The sequence below is a fragment of the Oryctolagus cuniculus genome, chromosome 20 (assembly GCF_051225735.1).
Source record: "Oryctolagus cuniculus isolate XC-2025 breed Fujian yellow rabbit chromosome 20, ASM5122573v1, whole genome shotgun sequence".
In the NCBI taxonomy this organism is placed as follows: Eukaryota; Metazoa; Chordata; class Mammalia; order Lagomorpha; family Leporidae; genus Oryctolagus; species Oryctolagus cuniculus.
This window is the reverse complement of record NC_142886.1, coordinates 52847411-52865285: the sequence shown is the minus strand read 5'-3', so window position 1 is coordinate 52865285 and position 17875 is coordinate 52847411. Positions and strand designations below refer to the sequence as shown.

The following is a 17875-nucleotide window of genomic DNA, read 5'->3' as shown; positions in this document are numbered from 1 at the left end:
ACTTGAGCTGCCCTTGTCTTGACTGTTGAGGAACAGTTTTTTGTTTGTTTTTGTTTGGTTGTTTATTTTTCTTCCTACTATTTGTTGAAGTCTTAACATTCAGTCCATCGTATGCACATAAAGTCAATTGAAAATTGATCTCAGTAAAAAATAGGAATGGGAATAAGAGCAGGAGGAGGAATTTTGTAACTGTAAAGTGCATACATTCCTATGGACTTACTTCTAAACACACAATTTAAAAATTTGTTGTGGGATTCCAAATCCCATTAAGCTTAATTAAAGTGATTACATTAAGTGTAAGGTGAACACATAGATAGGATTAAGTGTTAAAGTGATCATATAAATAGGATCAAGTGCCTGGTAATAAGAAGAGATAGCATTAAAAAGGAGAGAATGTTCCAACATGAGCAGAAGTCTACACAGCAGACTCATAGAATGATAACCGCTTTAAGTAACACTCTGACCTGATAATCAGCCCTTAAGACTTCCTGGTCTGGCTGAAAAGCCCATGAGAACATTTCAGGCATGAAATCCAAGACACTGTGGCAAAAATGTTCTGCCTAAAGGATCTCTGTGACTGAGACCTCAGGCAGTAGAACTGGCCTCAAAGAAGGAGGTACTTTTCTCTAAAGGGAGGAGAGAACTTCCACTTTGCTCATGGCCTTGTCCAAATACTATCAGAGTTTGTGGACTCAAAAGGCTTCCATAGCCTAAGCAGCTCATGTCCAGAGTCTCAGGTGGTCACTGGCATCATATGTAAGAGTGTTAATTGTTAGATAACAACAGGTCTCACTGTGCACTAACTCTCCATGCAGGACCTCCATCCTCAATGAGTTCTATTATGAGAGTTAACTGTAAAACCAGTTCTCAAACAGTTTTTGTTATGTGTGTGTGTGTGTGTTTAAATCTTTACATAGTATACAGCTGGTTTTCTGTGTAGCAATACAAGTGAATCTTGATGATGGATCTTGATCTTGAATCTGTGTACCAACTTAAAGGGAATCTTATTGGAAAACTGAACTGACAAGTGGAGAGGGATGAGAAAGGTGGTGGGAATGTAAGTGGGAGGGCAGAAATGCTGGGAAGAATATCTATATTCCTAAAGTTGTACTATGACATTTTTATTCCTTAAAAATAAATTTTAAAAAATACAAAATAAATTCAAAATTGAAAAACAATAATATTGTTATGTGGACATCATTCAGCCTGTTGATAAATTTCCTCCAGGACTTTAAAAGTTTGTTGATACTACATATGCAATCTTTTAGAAAAGATTTATTTATTTATTGAAAGTCAGTGTTACACACAGAGAGGGAAAGACCCAGAGACAAGTTTTCCATCTGCTGGTTCAATCCCCAAAATGACATTGAGCCAGGACATTGACCTAGAGCCAGGAGTTTCTTCCCAGTCCCCACATGGGTGCAGAGGCACAATCACTTGGACCATGCTTGTCTGCTTTCCCAGGTGCATCAACAAGAGATGATTGGAAGTGCAGCTGGAATAAGAACAGACAGCAGTATGGGATGTAGGAATCACAGGCGGAAGATTCACAAGCTAAACCACTGTGATGTTTTCTCCATTTTCTGCAAATTTGTTCTCAGTGTATAAATGCACCAGTGATTTTTCATAAATGGCATGTAGTAGTGGAGTATATTTTTCTCCATTATTTGTTGCACGTGCTGTGAGCCCTGTAGTTGGCAGTTTGTTTCTGTTAGTAGTCTCCTGCAAAGCCTGTGGATTCACACTCTAACCATGCAATGGACTGGGTTCGCCAGGCTCCAGGGAAGGGGCTGGAGTGGATCACAGCTAATGGTTATAATGGTGGTAGCACATACTATGCGAACTCCGTGAATGGCCGAGTCATCGTCTCCAGAAACAACGCCCAAGCGCGGTGGATCTGCAAATGAAGTCTGACAACCACAGACAGGGCCCTCTATTTCTGTGCCAGAGACACATGAGGGGCCCTCTGGCTGAGCCCAGACACAAACCTCCCTGCAAGGGCGCGCGGTACCACTAGGGGGCGCACAAGATGCACCGAGCGCAGATTCTGGTCATGCACAGGTGCAGAGGGAGATGAATGGGGTTTCCTCTCCTGTAAGAGTTTTGAGGGAAGAATTCTTCTTTTATGATTCTGTCCCTGCCAACTTCACTGACAGAGAGAAATTTTGATGTGAAAGAAGGAGTCCTAAATGAACAAATTTGGTTCATGGACAGCGACTGTGGTCACTAGGATCAGAGATGTGGGACTCTGAGATCCCTTTGAGTCTTTTCCAACCTGACTCAGGGCAGTGCCCTCAGGGCACTGCTGACTTTAGGACAGTTTTAGTTTTCCCTTTAGAACCAGGGGCAGCTAAGGCAGGGTCCTTGATCTGTTAAACCTCAACTACTTAAATCATCTCTCTCTTGTCAAAACGAGTGAGTGTTGCTGGCGCCGCACTCACTAGGTAACCCTCCACCTGCGGCGCAGGCACTCTGGGTTCTAGTCCCGGTTGCTCCTCTTCCAGTCCAGGTCTCTGCTGTGCCCGTGAGTGCAGTGGAGGATGACCCAAGTGATTGGGCCCCTGCACCTGCATGGGAGGCCAGGAGGAAGCACCTGGTCCCTGGCCTCAAAAGTAGCGAGCCGGCCACAACGCGCCAGCCATAGCGGCCAATTGGGGAGTGAACCAATGGAAAAATGAAGACCTTTCTTTCTCTCTCTCTCTCTCTCTCTCTCTCTCTCACTGTCTTACTCTGCCTGTCAAAAATAAAATGTAAAATAAAAAAAAACGAGTGAGCATGCTTAACTGAACCAATCTTTTATTTTAAACTGTGGATGATCCAGACTCACTTGTACAGATTTTATACCAATCTCCATTTCCCCTTTAATTCTGAAACAGCACATATCATGGTACCTCATGGTACCATGGGCCCTGCATCCCATGGGAGACCAGGATAAGCAACTGGACAACCACAACTGATGATGGCTGTTAGGTGAAGTGGAAAGTCCTGTGTGAGGAACAGAGGTGTAGAGTGTGGAGGTGCCTCCTACCAGACTAGAGCCCCTGGACACAGCACAGCCTGTCTATGATTCCTTCAGTAACTGTGCACGTGTTCAAGGGAGGTATCCCTCATGCCAGTATCACATTTCTGTGCTTGTGCAGACACAACACAGGGGCAGGCACTGTTGTGCAGTGAGCTGAGCCCTTGTTGGGAGCCCACACCCTGTGTTGGAGTGATGGCTCAAGAACCAGCCTCTCCACCTCAGGCCCTCCTTCCTGCTTGTGAAAAAGTAAAGGTGGGGCCAGTGCTGGGGCATAGTATGTTACAGACCAAATCTGCAGTACTGGCATCCCACAGTGCACCGGTTCAAGTCCCAGATGCTCTACTTCCAATCCAGCTTTCTGCTACAGCCAGGGAAAGTGGTAGAAGACGGCCCAAGTCCTTGGTTCCTTGTACCCGCATGGGGATCTGGAAGAAGCTCCTGGCTCCTGGCTTCCAAGCCGCAAAGCTCTAGCTGTTGTGACTAATTGGATGGTGAACCAGAGGATAGACGATTGCGTGCTCTCTCTCCATCTCTCTCTCTCTCTCTCTCTCTCTCTCTCTGCCTCTAGTTCTCTCTGTGTGTGTAACTTTGACTTTCAAATAAATAAATAAATGTTCAAAATATAAATTAAGGGCCCGAGCCAGGGCTCACTTGGCTAATCCTTTGCCTGAGGTGCCGGCATCCCATACAGGTGCTAAGTTCTAGTCCCAGTTGCTCCTCTTCCAGTCCAGCTCTCTGCTATGGCCCAGGAGGGCAGTGAGGGATGGCCCAAGTGCTTAGGGCCTTGCAACCGCATGGGAGACCAGGAAGAAGCACTTGGCTCCTCGCTTTGGATCAGAACAGCTCTGGCTGTAGCTGCCACTTGGGGAGGGAACCAATGGAAGGAACACCTTTCTCTCTGTGTCTCTCTCACTGTCTATAACTCTACCTGCCATATATATATATATATATATATATATAATTTTTAAAAAGGTGAACGAAATGCTTTTCTGCCCATAATCTCACAACAAACTTCACGTCCCATGGAATTAATCAGCCACTTAAGATGCCAGACACCCACGTCTGCCCTGGGCACTGTCCTGTCTGAGGCGTCTGACCCCATGATTGCTATATAGCAGCAGCACATGCAGATAGGGCCTCCCTCTGCCCATGAAAACCTGCCCAGCCCTCACCCTGCAGCTCTGGCATAGGAGCTCCAGCCCCAGGACTCCCAGGTGTCCACTCAGTGATCGCACTCAACACAGACGCTCACCATGGAGACTGGGCTGCGCTGGCTTCTCCTGGTCGCTGTGCTCAAAGGTAATGATGGAGAATGCGGGGTACTGAGTCTGGGAGAGGACGTGAGTGGGAGACACAGAGAGGGTGAGTGACAGTGTGCTGACCAGGACGTCTGTGTTTGCAGGTGTCCAGTGTCAGGAGCAGCTGAAGGAGTCCGGAGGAGGCCTGGTCCAGCCTGGGGGATCCCTGAAACTCTCCTGTAAAGCCTCTGGGTTAGACTTCAGTAGCTACAGCATGAGCTGGGTCCACCAGGCTCCAGGGAAGGTCCCAGAGTAGATCGCATATATTTATCCTGGTAGTGGTAGCAGGGCCGATTCACAATCTCCAGCGACAACGCCCAGAACACGGTGTCTCAGCAAATGAACCATCTTACATAGGATGACACGACCACCTGTTACTGTGTGGGAGACACAGTGAGGGGCTCTCAGCTGAGCCCAGACACAAACCTCCTTGAGGGGCACATTGCTCCACCAGGGGGCGCACAAGACGCACTGAGCACAGATTCTGGTCATGAGCAGGTGCAGAGAAACCAAGCCCTGGTTCCCTGTCAGGGAATTGGGGTTTCCGCTCTTGTAACAGTTTTGAGAGAAGAATTCTACTTTTATGACTCTGTCCCTGCCACTGACTTCACTGACCTGGAGATGTCTGATATGACAGGAAGAAGTCCTATATGAACAGTTTCATGTTCGTGAACGATGACAGTGGTCACCAGGATCAGACATGTGGGACTATCTGAGGACCTTGTGAGTGTTGTCCAGTCTGACACAGGATGTGTTCTCAAGGCCCAGCCGGCTTTAGGGCAATTTTAGTTTTCCCTTCAAACCCAGAGAGAGTCAAGCCAGAGACTTGTTTTTTTAACTTCAATTATTTCAGTCATCCCTCTTCCTATCAAAATGAGCATGTAAGCAAATAGCACCAGCAGTCTTATTTTAAGATGTTGTTGTTCCACATTCACTTTCTAAAGACTTACGCCCAAACTCCTTTTTACCTTTAATCCTAAAACTGTTTGTGGTCCCTAAGGTGAATGTCACAGCACTCAGGAATGTACTTGCAGCTCAGCTGTGTCTCAGGCTGAGCTTCTGCAGGCACCTGGGAAGCCTACAGGGACTTCCTCATCCTCTAGGTCATGGGACACTCCTGGGGGGGGCTCCCTGCCAGAACTCAGGAGGGAAATGCACTGGACATCAGCAGTCAAGGTCATCACTGAATGGAAAGCATTGGGTGTGCACTTCCAGCTGATCTGGTTTTGCTCCAGTGTCGTGAGATCCCCTGCACCTGCTGTGCTTCAGGGGAGAGCAGAAAGTGGGACACACAGTGGCTGTGCACTCTGGTGCTGGAGTGCACATCACAGGGAGCTGTGTCTGTGACTCCAGCATGATGCCCAGTGTCCTGAGGCTGAACCACAGCTGCAGGAAGAGTCAGTCCCAGAGACCATGTGTCCAGAGTCCCTGCTCTTCACTCCATGTCTATGCTGACTGGGGTCATCAATCCATTTGGAGTCTTTCAATAATATTACAGAGGGAGACACCCAGGCTACATATCAGAGTGCAGGATGGAGCCCATTTACACGCTTTCCCAGACTAGTAACTGACAGTGCACCCTGGAAGACAGTAGATGATGGATCTGTTTGGAGGCCCCATCACCAAGGTGGGAACACTGATGCAGTTCCATGCTCCTGGGTTCCAGCTGCCAAGCCTTGAGTACACTGCCTTTATTTATCATCTCCATAAACATTGACAGACACAAGTATGCAGAGTGTTGAATCTTCATTTTTGATCATTTTTGATCATAAATGTTTGATCAATAACACCTGAACACAGACTATGAGGTACAATAATATGTGTTGAAAAATGAATGTATCAAATTGAGTGGAGTTATGAAGTCAGACTTATTGACATGCTCATCAGAAAACCACGTTTCCATGGTAGAATGTCAGTTGTCTCCTGTTTTGGAATTCTGTAGACACAATATTCCCTTCACTGCTGTGACCATGCTGTACAGTAGATCCTCAATGTGTGGATCCTGTGGGACTGAAACTCTGATCCTACTACAGCGTCTCCTCTGCTCCTCCCTCGCTCAGATGTTGGTCTTCACCATCGTACTTCCTGCCTCTGTGACTTCATCCTTTTATCCCATGTATCCAGCATCACGTATTATTTGTCTTCTTGTCCTGCATGGTTAGCAGAGTGTACTTACCCTGACACATTATCCTTGGACATTATTCTCCAGGATCATCCGAGTTGTCCAAAGTACAGAATTTCCTCATCTTTACTGCCATATAAACTTCCTGTTAAATATAATTTTGTCCATTTGTTCCATTGTTGATTCTTTCTTCATGAATATTTCACTGGATTATATGTGTGAACTCTTGTGAATGATGCTGCATTAGTTGAACATGGAAGAGCAGAGGTGTTTGCCACATTGATTGTGGTTCCCCTGGACACCTCCCTGGTATTTCATATTCCTTCTACCCAGAAATGGTGTTTGAAGACCTTGTGAAAATTCTATTTCTCAGTTTTTGATGATTTTCCATAATAGATTTGCTTGTTTACCTGACTTCGATCTTGTACCAGAGTTATCGTCTCTAGCTTCCTCCACATGGATTGTCAGCTCTGGATTGTAGGATAATACTCATTCTAACAGGAAGGATGGGATGTCTCATTGTGCATCTAATATGGACATGCGTGATGGTCCCAGATATTTTATATGTTGCCTTTATATCTTTTTTAAACATTTATGGATATTATTTCACTTATTTAGATATTTGCATTTACAAAGAGACTGAGACAGACAGTGATCTTCTAACTCCTGGGTCACTTCCCAGATGGCTACAAAAGCTTCAGCTGGGTCAGGTGACAGCCAGGTGCTTGGAATTCTGTCCAGGTGTCCACATGGCAGTACTTGGAATTTCACTACGGCCTCCCAGAGGGGCTTAGACAGGAATCTGACACTGGAACCAAACTAGGACACAGCACTAAGCATCCTGACACGGGAGTCAGTAATCCCTCAGGCTAACTCCAGTGCTGCTCCTGTCACCACCTTATCATCACTGCATGTACACAATTGATTTCTTCCCTTGGGATTCAGTTGTCTGTGTTCATTCAATGTAAGGATCTAGGCTAGTAATTATATGTATAATTAGTCTTTCATTTATTTTTAGTGTCTATTTATTTTATTTGAAAAGCAGTGTTATGACCAAGAGGAAGAGACCAACAGATGGAGAGAGAATCTTCCATCCACTGGTTTCTTTCCTGAATGACTCTAATGGCTGGGGGTTGGCTGAGCCTAAAGCCAGTGCATGGAACTTCCCCCAGTTTCCCACAGAGCTGGGAGGGGACAAACACTTGGGTCATGGTAGACAGTGATCCCCATTGCACTGCCTGCCTCTGTGAGTTCAAGCTTCTGGATTTCATATATAATTACTGTGACATATGATGTGTCTACATGTACCGGGATTATTTCTGTTATGATATTATGCTCCAGGCTGACCCACGATTTCCTAATGACAGAACAACCTCCTTCTTAATACTGAATAACATCCTTGACCAAATGCGAAATAACCCATTCACTGTTTCATGTACACTTGTGCAAGGTCTCATTTCACCCATACGAGGACAGAATGGGCCCAAGGAAAGGTAAGTGTTCTGCTCGCCCTTTTCCCAGCCTTGGGATCCTGGGTACAATCAGACGAAGTGGGGAGTCAAGTCAAGCAAGAACTGGTTTATTGTGCTTGTAACAAAGCCTTTTAAAACACAAAATTGCAGAGTCATTGGGGCAGGACATAAGGACCAACCAATCACTTAAAAGATCATTTTACAGGGTCTTTGTTCTGTTAAACCTCACCTACTTAAGTCATCCCTCTCCTCCCGTCAAAACGAGCATGTGTACCAAACTGAACCTACAGTTTTTTAAATCTGTGGGTGATCCAGACTCACTTTTTACAGATTGTTCCCACAACTCCATTTTCCCTTTAATCCTGGAACAGTCTGTGGTCCCTGTGTGAACGTCACAGCACTCAGGAATGTACTGCAGCTCAGGTGTGTCTCAGGCTGAGCTTCTGCAGGCACCTGGGGAGCCTACAGGGACTTCCTCCTCCTCTAGGTCCTGGGACCCTCCTGTGCGTCTCCTGCATGAACTCAGGAGGGAAATACAATGGACATCAGCAGTCAAGGTCATAACTGAATGGAAAGTGTTGGGTGTGCACTTCCAGCTGATCTGGTTCTGCTCCAGTGTCATGGAGCCCCTGCACCTGCTGTGGTTCAGGGAGAGCAGAAAGTGGGACACACAGTGGCTGTGCGCTCTGGGGCTGGAGTCCACATCACGGGGATCTGTGTCTGTGGGCCCAGCATGATAACCAGTGTCCTGAGGCTGGATCACCGCTGCAGGAAGAGCCAGTCCCAGAGTCCATTTTTCCAGAGTCCCAGCTCTCCACTCCATGGCTGTGCTGATCGGCGTCATCAATCCACTTTTAGTCTTTCCTCTATTTAGAGAGGCAAACACCCAGCCTGCATAAGAGTTCTTGACAAATTCCATTTACACGCTTTCCCACACTTGTAACTGACAATGCACCCTGGAAGACAGTAGATGGTGGATGTGTTATGAAGCCTCATCTCCAAGGTGGGAACATTGATGCAGTTCCATGCTCCTGGGTTCCAGCTTCCAAGCCTGAGTACACTGCCTTTATTTATCATCTCCATAAACATTGGCAAACACAACACGAGTATTCAGAGAACTGAATCTGCAACTGGCCATTTTTGTCATTTCCCCTTCATAAATGTTTGATAAATAATATCTGAACATAAACATATGATATACAATGCTATGTGTTGATCAAATTAACATATCAAATTGATAGAAAATTGATTGGAAATATGAAGTCAGAGTTATTGACATGCTCATCACAAAACCCACATGTTTCCATGGTAGAATGTCAATTTTCTCCTGTTTTGGAATTCCATAGACACAATATTCTTTCTCTTTTATTTTTAAAGACTTATTTTATTCATTTGAAGGACAGAGTTACAGAAAGAGGTAGAGACAGAGAGAGAGTTCTTCCATCTGCTGGTTCACTCCCCAGATTGCCGTAAGTGTCTGAGCTGCGCCCATCTGAAGCCAGGAGCCAAGAGCTTCTTCCGGGTCCCACACATGGGTACAGGGCCCCAAGCACTTTGTCCTCTTCTACTGCTTTCCCGGGCCATAGCAGAGAGCTGGATTGGAAGAGGACCTGCCAGGACTAGAACTGGCACCCACATGGGATGCCGGCACTTCAGGCCAGTGCTTTAATCCGCTGCACCACATCGCTGATCCCACAGTTTTCCCTTAACTGCAGTCACCATGCAGTACAGTGGATCACTCAACGTGTGGATCCTGTCGTAGTGAAGCTCGGACCTTGCTCCAGTGTCTCTTCTGTTCCTCCCATACTCAGACTTTTGTCTTCAGCATTGTACTTCTGCCTCTGTGAGTTCATCCTTTTATCCCACGTAACTAGCATCACATATTATTTGTCTTCTTGGCCTGGATGGTTAGCAGAGTATACTTATCCTGACACATTATCCTTGGACATTATACTCCAGGATCATCCAAGTTGTAAAAATAACAGAATTCCCTCCACTTTACTGCCATATAAACTCCCTTTTGATTTATAATTTTTTCCATTGGTTCCATTATCCATTCTTTCTTCCATGAAGATTTCACTGGATTATATGTGTGGACTCTTGATAATGGCGTGTGGGGAGCAACTCGGACTAGACTAAGTTACTGAAATTAAGACTTATTCTATGCATCTGCTCTCCCACAATATGGTGCTGAGAAGGGAGTAAACAGCTTCTACACAGCTGCTTCTTGCCAATTTGATTGACTGACCTGCAGGAGCTGATCCTGCTCCTGATTGGAGGAGAGCAGCGTACTCGGCGTGTGGGTAGCAGAGTTGGGATTGGTGGAAGAGGATATAAAGGAGAAGAGAGACAACATGCACCAGGAACATCTAAGGGGAACATCCGGATAACAGCTGAGCAGCCCCCAAGAGAGCCAGCTGGCGGTGTGCCACTCCCCTGCGGAAGTGGGGAAAGTGGCAGGGGGAGCTGCCCTTCCACGGAGGTGGAAGGATCGGCAGCCAACCCGGGAAGAACCAGCAGCAAACCTGGGAAGGGCCGAGCAGACAAAAGAACAGCACAGGGTCTAGTGTCGTTCCTCCATGAAGAGGGGGAGTGACATAATGTTGCCGTGACTCAGATAGGAAGCCTAGGCAACATAATGGTACCTTGACTCGGATAGGAAACCTAGGAGGGAAGAAGCAGGAAAAAGTGGGAAAATACTGGAGAGAGATTAGAGAGCGCCTAGGGAAAAGCCGGATGGAAAAAGTGCCAGAAGAAGTTAGGATTGAAAGCGAAAGTGAAAGCTAGAAGAAACTTAGACTCGGATACGGACTGTGGGGAGAAGCCAGGAGAAATGAGAGGGGAATATTGTTGGAAGAAAAGTTAGGAAACATACCGGGTAGAGAAAAATATGTTAGGGAGGATGAAGCTGCGGGGGCAGGCTGAAGCAGAGACGTAAGCTAGGTGGGATTCGTCATGTCAGCCCAGGGAGCAAAAGGCGAAAAACTAAAACCAGAAGCGGAGATGTAAGCTAGGTTGGAATCCGTCAGATTAGCCCGGGGAGCAAAAGACAGGAAGCCAAACCAAAAGGCAGAGACGTAAGCTAGGTTGGATTTCGTCAGGTTAGCCCAGGGAACTTAGACTGAAAACCGAGAAGTGGAAACGTGAGCTAGGCCCTGATTTGCAAAAGCCGCCGCGCCCAGAGAAAGTGCACGGGGCACAAGCGGAAAGAGTGCACAGGGCGTGAGTAGATAGGAAGTGCAGGGCTGGCGCAGAGGCCGTGGTGCGGGCACGAAGGGCGCGGAGACCACGGAGCGCGCGCGAAGCCGGGAAGCCGCAGAGATGAGAGAGGCGCGGGCTGAAGCCGCGCAGAGCTGGGAAGCCACCACGGGGTGAGGTGCCAAGAAGCCGCCTTGGGGCGGGCGCCGGGAAGCCCGGGGATAAGAGAAACAGAAGTATAGAAGTAAAATGAGAAAAATAGGAATGCTGGCAGATAGAAGTAAAATAGGAGAGATAGGAATGCCCGGAGACAGAGAAATAGAGAAAAATAAGGCCTCCCCACAACATGACAATGAGAGGGCTTGGGCTCTGTCTGCCTGATTAGTGAGGCGGTGAGCACCTGCGGGTGGCTAGCAGCTTATGCGCCACAGGTCGCCAAAGACAGGCACTTTATCAACACCAATAAGTCTCCCCACAACACGGCAATGAGAGGGCTTGGATTCGGTCTGCCTGATTAGGCAATAAGCACTTGCAGGCAGCTCGAGCAGAGCGTGCACTGCAGGACACCGAACACAGGCACGCATCAGTGCCTAAAAACCTCCTCACAACATGGCGAAGAGAGGACCCGGATTTGGTTTGCCTGATTGGTAGGGCTTGTAAGCACCTGTGGGCAACTCTAGCAAGCAGAGCAGAGTGTGTGCCGTGGGGCACCGAAGACAGGCGTGTATCAACGCCAAAAAATAAAAAGAAAGGGGGAACTGTGGGGAGCAACTCGGACTAGACTAAGTTACTGAAATTAAGACTTATTCTATACATCTGCTCTCCCACCATATGGCACTGGGAGAGGAGTAAACAACTTCTACACAGCTGCCTCCAGTTTGACCAATAACCTGCAGGAGCTGATCCTGCTCCTGATTGGAGGAGAGCAGCGTACTCGGTGTGTGGGTAGCAGAGTTGGGATTGGTGGAAGAGGACTACAAAGGAGAAGAGAGACAGCATGCACCAGGAACATCTAAGGGGAACATCCGGATAACAGCTGAGTAGCCCTCGAGAGATCCGGCCGGCAGTGTGCCACTCCCCCACGGACGTGGGGAAAGTGGCAGGGGGCGCCGCCCTTCCACGGAGGTGGAAGGATCGGCAGCCAACCCAGGAAAAACCAGCAGCAAACCCGGGAAGGGCCGAGCAGACAAAAGAACAGCGCAGGGTCTAGTGTCATTCCTCCATGAAGAGGGGGAGTGAGAATGGCGCTTCTTAACTGACAAGAAACTGCAGATGTGTTTCCCACAGTGGCTGCAGATCCTGTGGACACACCCCTGGGATACCATATTCCTTCTACCCACACGTGGTGTTTGAGGATCCTGTGATAATCCGATTTCTCAGTTTTTGAAGATTTTCCATAATGGTTTTACTAATTTACCTGACTCAAGCCTTGTACCAGTGTTGTCATTTTTTGCTTCCTCCCAAAGAATTGTCAGCTCTGGCTTGTCTGATAATTCTCATACTAACAGGAGGGATGGGATGCCTCATTGTGCTTCTAACATATACATGCATGGTGATCCCAGAATTGTAGCATTTGCATGTTTACTTTCATATCTTCTTTTAAACATTTATATTATTATATCACTTATTTTAAAATTTATATTAACATATTATTCCACAAACACAAAGAAACCGAGACTGACAGTGATCTAACTCCTGGTCACTTCCCACATGGCTACAAAAGCTTCAGCTGAGTCAAGAAACAGCAAGGTGCTTGGAATTCTGAGTGGTTCCAACTAAATCTGGAGACACAGGTGAGTCTTTGAGGTAGGAACAAAGGAGTGGGGCTCATCAACTGTTTTATTCTGCTTGTTGGCTCCATAATGAGGTACCCCAGATAGGAGGTGTATGGAGCAAAAAGGTTTATTAGCTCATAGCTGTAGAGGCTAGAAGTCTAGGATCAGACAGTGAGAATGTTGTGCTGTCAGCCATCATAATATTGTGAACACCATGGCAGTCTTCAGGCATCCTAATATTGTGAACACAGACGGGAGGGACCCCATCCCCACACAGGACTTCAGACGAAACCAGGGCTGACTCTAGCAGCACTGTGCTCTGTGCTGAAGCTGGGGACCCAGGAAATCTACTGTGATCTCCTCCAAGAGCAGATTCCCCAGAAATGGACACATCCCACTAGGCCTCACTCCCAGAGCACTCAGCGCTTCTCCCATGGTCACCCTGGGAGCACATCTACAACACAACACCTTTGGGACACACTGAGCTGTGGTGGAATGAGAAGGCCATGCCTAGATGGCTGCTGGAAAGCGAGCATCAGTTACTCAGGGATGGCTTCAACGCCACCTGGCAACGGAGCCTGCCTGGCAACAGGCTGTGATTGGATGGCTTCAGATACTGCCTGGCAACAGGCTGTGATTGGTTAGGCATAAACTGCCCTTTGGCTGGATTGGCTGCCTCAGCTATATGAGCTGTGGTACCAACTGAAATAAATGAGTCTGTGGGCTGCTTGCCTCTGGCCTGCATTCACCCAACTCCTGGGGTCTGTGTGGTGACTCCACGCCTCTTGCCCCCACCAGAATGAATCCATAGCAACACTGAGCCACACACATATCACAGAGGTTTGCTTCTATACCCATTGTAGGCCTGATGACGCAGAACCTGTCGATCAGGATGAACAAGCCAATTGTGTATCACAGTTATTTTGAGACTGCAGAAGACTCAGAACAGTTCTAAACACAGCTCATACAGATAGTTCCTTCTTATTCCTTTTGGATACAGGCTATTGATCATACATTTGATACAAGAATAGTCACTTCCAATCTTTGTGTAGGCTGCTCACTTCTCAGTCAGTCTGTTTGTAATGCAGAAGCTCTGTAGTTATGCAGCATCATCTAAAAATGTTTTCTTAGGTTGCTCAAAATTTGAAGATCTGAAAGGGAAATCATGGCCAGACCAATATCAGGAAGATTTTGCCCAATGTTTCCTTTGGTAGTTTTACAAGGACTTTCTATCTGACATTAGATCCTGGTTAATTCAATGCTTTTTATGTAAACATCCAGACCGTGTACCCCAGTCAGTGCTGTTACGTTGGGGCCATGCTCAGCACTGATGCTGTGAGGACAAACCACTTCCACCCCCACAGGCTGCTCCCAGCATTCTGTGTGGTCCTGTTCAGGGCACTGGAGACCTCAGCTTCCTCCATGAGGCCCTGACGTTGAATCCACTCATGGTGGGAGTCGTCACTGGATGCACTCCCAAGAGGCGATGCCATTCCACGTCTCCCAGGCACCTGTGCTTCTTTACTCAGTGGTGGTCAGTGTGAGGGTTGCCGGGGGCAAGGACACCTGATCAGACCTCCTGACTCAGTGCTCTCCTGCAGGCACTGGGGCTCCAGCAGTGTGGCCCTTCCACCTGTCCTTACCTCCTGAACAGTAGAGTCCACCCTTCCACCAGGTCCTCTCCCTCCTGCTGCTGGACCCTGTCCTGACTGTCACTTCCCCACGTGCCATGGTTCTCCTCCCCAGTCCTCAGCTTTGGGGGTGGAGCCATCCCCTGAAGATGCAGACTTCTGTGTCTTGGGGGATCAGTGCTGGCACAGTGTCTGGGGTGGACTCTGATCACTAACATTTTCTACAGGATTTCACCAGAACATGGGTCATGATGGTTTCCTCCTGCAGGTGAATCACTTTCCTACTCAGTGGACACAGAGAAGCAGGGTCTGGGGTATTGAGGCTGAGGATGCTGTTCCTGCAGAGCCGTGAGCAGAGCCAGCACTGCTTGGTATGCGTGTGTGGTCTCTCCAACTGAGCAGCTGAAGGCTGCATGTTAGGTGGAACTTACCCTCCATACTTGAGGCACAGAGCCTCCCATCATGCATGTGGGGACCTCACCACCCAGTGATCCCATTGAGAGAGGGCTTTAGGGAGGGGAAAATACCATGAGAGTTGCTGCCTGCAATGAAGGGAATACGACCCTTAGAGAGATCCTTCAGTAACTCAAGTTTTAAATTTCAGTTATTCCCACATGAGGGAAGGAAAAGGGAGAGACACTCCCATGCATGCACTTTCCCAAGTGTCGCTTGGACAGGTCTGCTTCCCAGCCTCACCCAGTTTCGGGACAACAATCAGGTGCATCGACGAGAGTGACAGTGCCCAAATATCATCCCATAAACTTCTGATTCCTGGGGTTGCAGGAGTAGGAATCTGGTACTGGGTGCCAGAGCCACATATGAGATGCAGGCACTCCCTTGAGGGGTGAGCGCAACCTAAACAGTGAAAATTTTAATTTATTATTTCCATGAAATTTATTAACACAGTTAATACGAATGTACTGCACAGTGGTGGAAAATATCATATACTTACTCTGCTTTATTTGAAGTTATATTCATATCAGATTTTCAGATACTTTGTTTAAAAACTAAGAAGCCTTCATTCACCTGGGCCCCACAGCACCTGAAAACTCAATTCCTTCACCTTCCGCCCCCAACAAACCTGCATGTCGCTCAGAGCTGAACTGGATGAAATCCATTGTGAAGGAACCCAAAGGGGCTCAGGCCTTAATGTGACTGGAGGAGGTGGGCCGGGGGCTGGGTGACACAGGGGCAGTGGACAGCACTGTGGGATGTGATATTTGCTCTTGGTGAAGTTGTGATGAGGACTGAGAGAGGCACAGCTGAATTGCACTCAACACAGGCACACTTTCAACATGTGCAGCTGCCTTTGTATCTATCACAGCTCAACAGCATTGCCCATGGAAGCAAAATTTACCATCTGAGAAGTTGTGAAGGACAGACAGACAGACACTGGCACATGGAACACCACACTCAGATGCACCTGCATGGAACCTGGTCCCCTGTGCATCTCTCTGTCAAAAATGGAATCCAGCAAAATGCTCCATGTTCTGCTGCTGGCAGGGAGTTCTGCAGACCTCACCAGGAAGCCCCCGTGAATGCTGAGGGTGGACTGGGGCAGAGCTGAGTCCTGTGGTGAGGGGGCAGATCCAGATGCTGGACTCCTGTTAGCACATGGAGTTGGAGACACATACAGAGTCTACTGATGATTTCTCCTGTAACACTGATTTGGAACCATAGCTAAGTGAACCCATGATACAGGTTATGGTTTCATTCACATAAAAGGACTAAGACAGGGTTCAAAGTGCAATCAGAGCACAAAGTTATCACTGGTTCCATAAGTGTGCACTACAGACGGCCCCGGTAACACTACTCAGTCTGGGTCTGTCCTGTATGAGGCGTCTGACCCCATGCCTGCTATATAGGAGCAGACATGAGATAGGGCTCCCTCTGCCCATGAAAACCAGCCTAGCCCTCACCCTGCAGCTCTGGCACAGGAGCTCCAGCCCCAAGACTCCCAGGTGTCCACTCAGTGATCGCACTCAACACAGACGCTCACCATGGAGACTGGGCTGCGCTGGCTTCTCCTGGTCGCTGTGCTCAAAGGGAATGATGGAGAACGCGTGGTACTGAGTCTGGGAGAGGACGTGAGTGAGAGACACAGAGAGTGTGAGTGACAGTGTCCTGACCAGGACGTCTGTGTTTGTAGGCGTCCAGTGTCAGCAGCTGGAGGAGTCCGGAGGAGGCCTGGTCCAGCCTGGAGGATCCCTGAAACTCTTCTGCAAAGCCTCTGGATTCACCTTCAGTAGCTACTACATGTTTTGGGTCCGCCAGGCTCCAGGGAAGGGGCTGGAGTGGATTGGTTGCATTCATGCTGGTAGTGGTAGCACATGGTACGCGAGCTGGGTGAATGGCCGATTCACTCTCTCCAGAGACAACGCCCAGAGCACAGTTTGCCTACAACTGAAGAGTCTGACAGCCGTGGACATGGCCACCTATTTCTGTGCCAGAGACACAGTGAGGGGCCCTCAGGCTGAGCCCAGACACAAACCTCCGTGCAGGGGCGCGCGGCTCCACCAGGGGGCGCACAAGACGAACTGAGAGCACATTCTGGTCTTGAGCAGGTGCAGGAAGAGATGAAGCCCTGGTTTCCTATCAGGGAACTGGATTTTTCTCTCCTGTAGCCGTTTTGAGGAATTAATTCTACTCTTGTTGTTCTGACCCTACCGATGACTTCAGTGACGGTGATAAAGTTTGATGTGAAAGGAAGGAGTCGTTAATGAACAAATTTGGTTCATAAACAAGGACAGCAGTCACCAGGATCAGAGAACCTGGGAATCTCTGAGGACCCTGGTGATTCTTTTCCAACCTGACTCAGATAGAGCCCTCAGGGCACTGCTAACTTTAGGACAATTTTAGTTTTCCTTTTAGAACCAGGGACATTAGAGCTAGGGTTTTTGTTCTGGTAAACCTCAACTACCTAAGTCATCCCTCTCCTCCCATCAAAATGAGCATGTGTACCGAACTGAACCTACATTTTTTTTGACAGGCAGAGTGGACCATGATAGAGAGAGACAGAGAGAAAGGTCATCCTTTTCCGTTGGTTTGCCCCCCAATGGCTGCTGCGACAGTCGCACTGCGGGCAGCACACCTCACAGATCCAAAGCCAGGAGCCAGGTGCTTCTCCTGGTCTCCCATGTGTTTGAGGGGCCCAAGGAGTTGGGCCATCCTCCACTGCACTCCCGGGCCACAGCAGAGAGCTGGCTTGGAAGCGGAGCGACTGGGACAGAATCCAGCGCCCCGACCAGGACTAGAATCTGGGGTGCCAGCACCGCAGGTGGAGCATTATAGTCTATTGAGACGCAGTGCCGGCCACATAATGTTTTTTTAATCTGTGGATGATCCACACTCACTTTC

The 17875-nt window shown here is 48.1% G+C and overlaps 1 pseudogene; it reads left to right on the top strand.

The window, feature by feature from the left end:
• Positions 1 to 4209: 4209 nt before the first annotated feature.
• Positions 4210 to 17875, top strand: part of LOC149120197 (Ig heavy chain V-A1 region BS-5 pseudogene) — a 113960-nt pseudogene continuing 100294 nt past the window's right edge.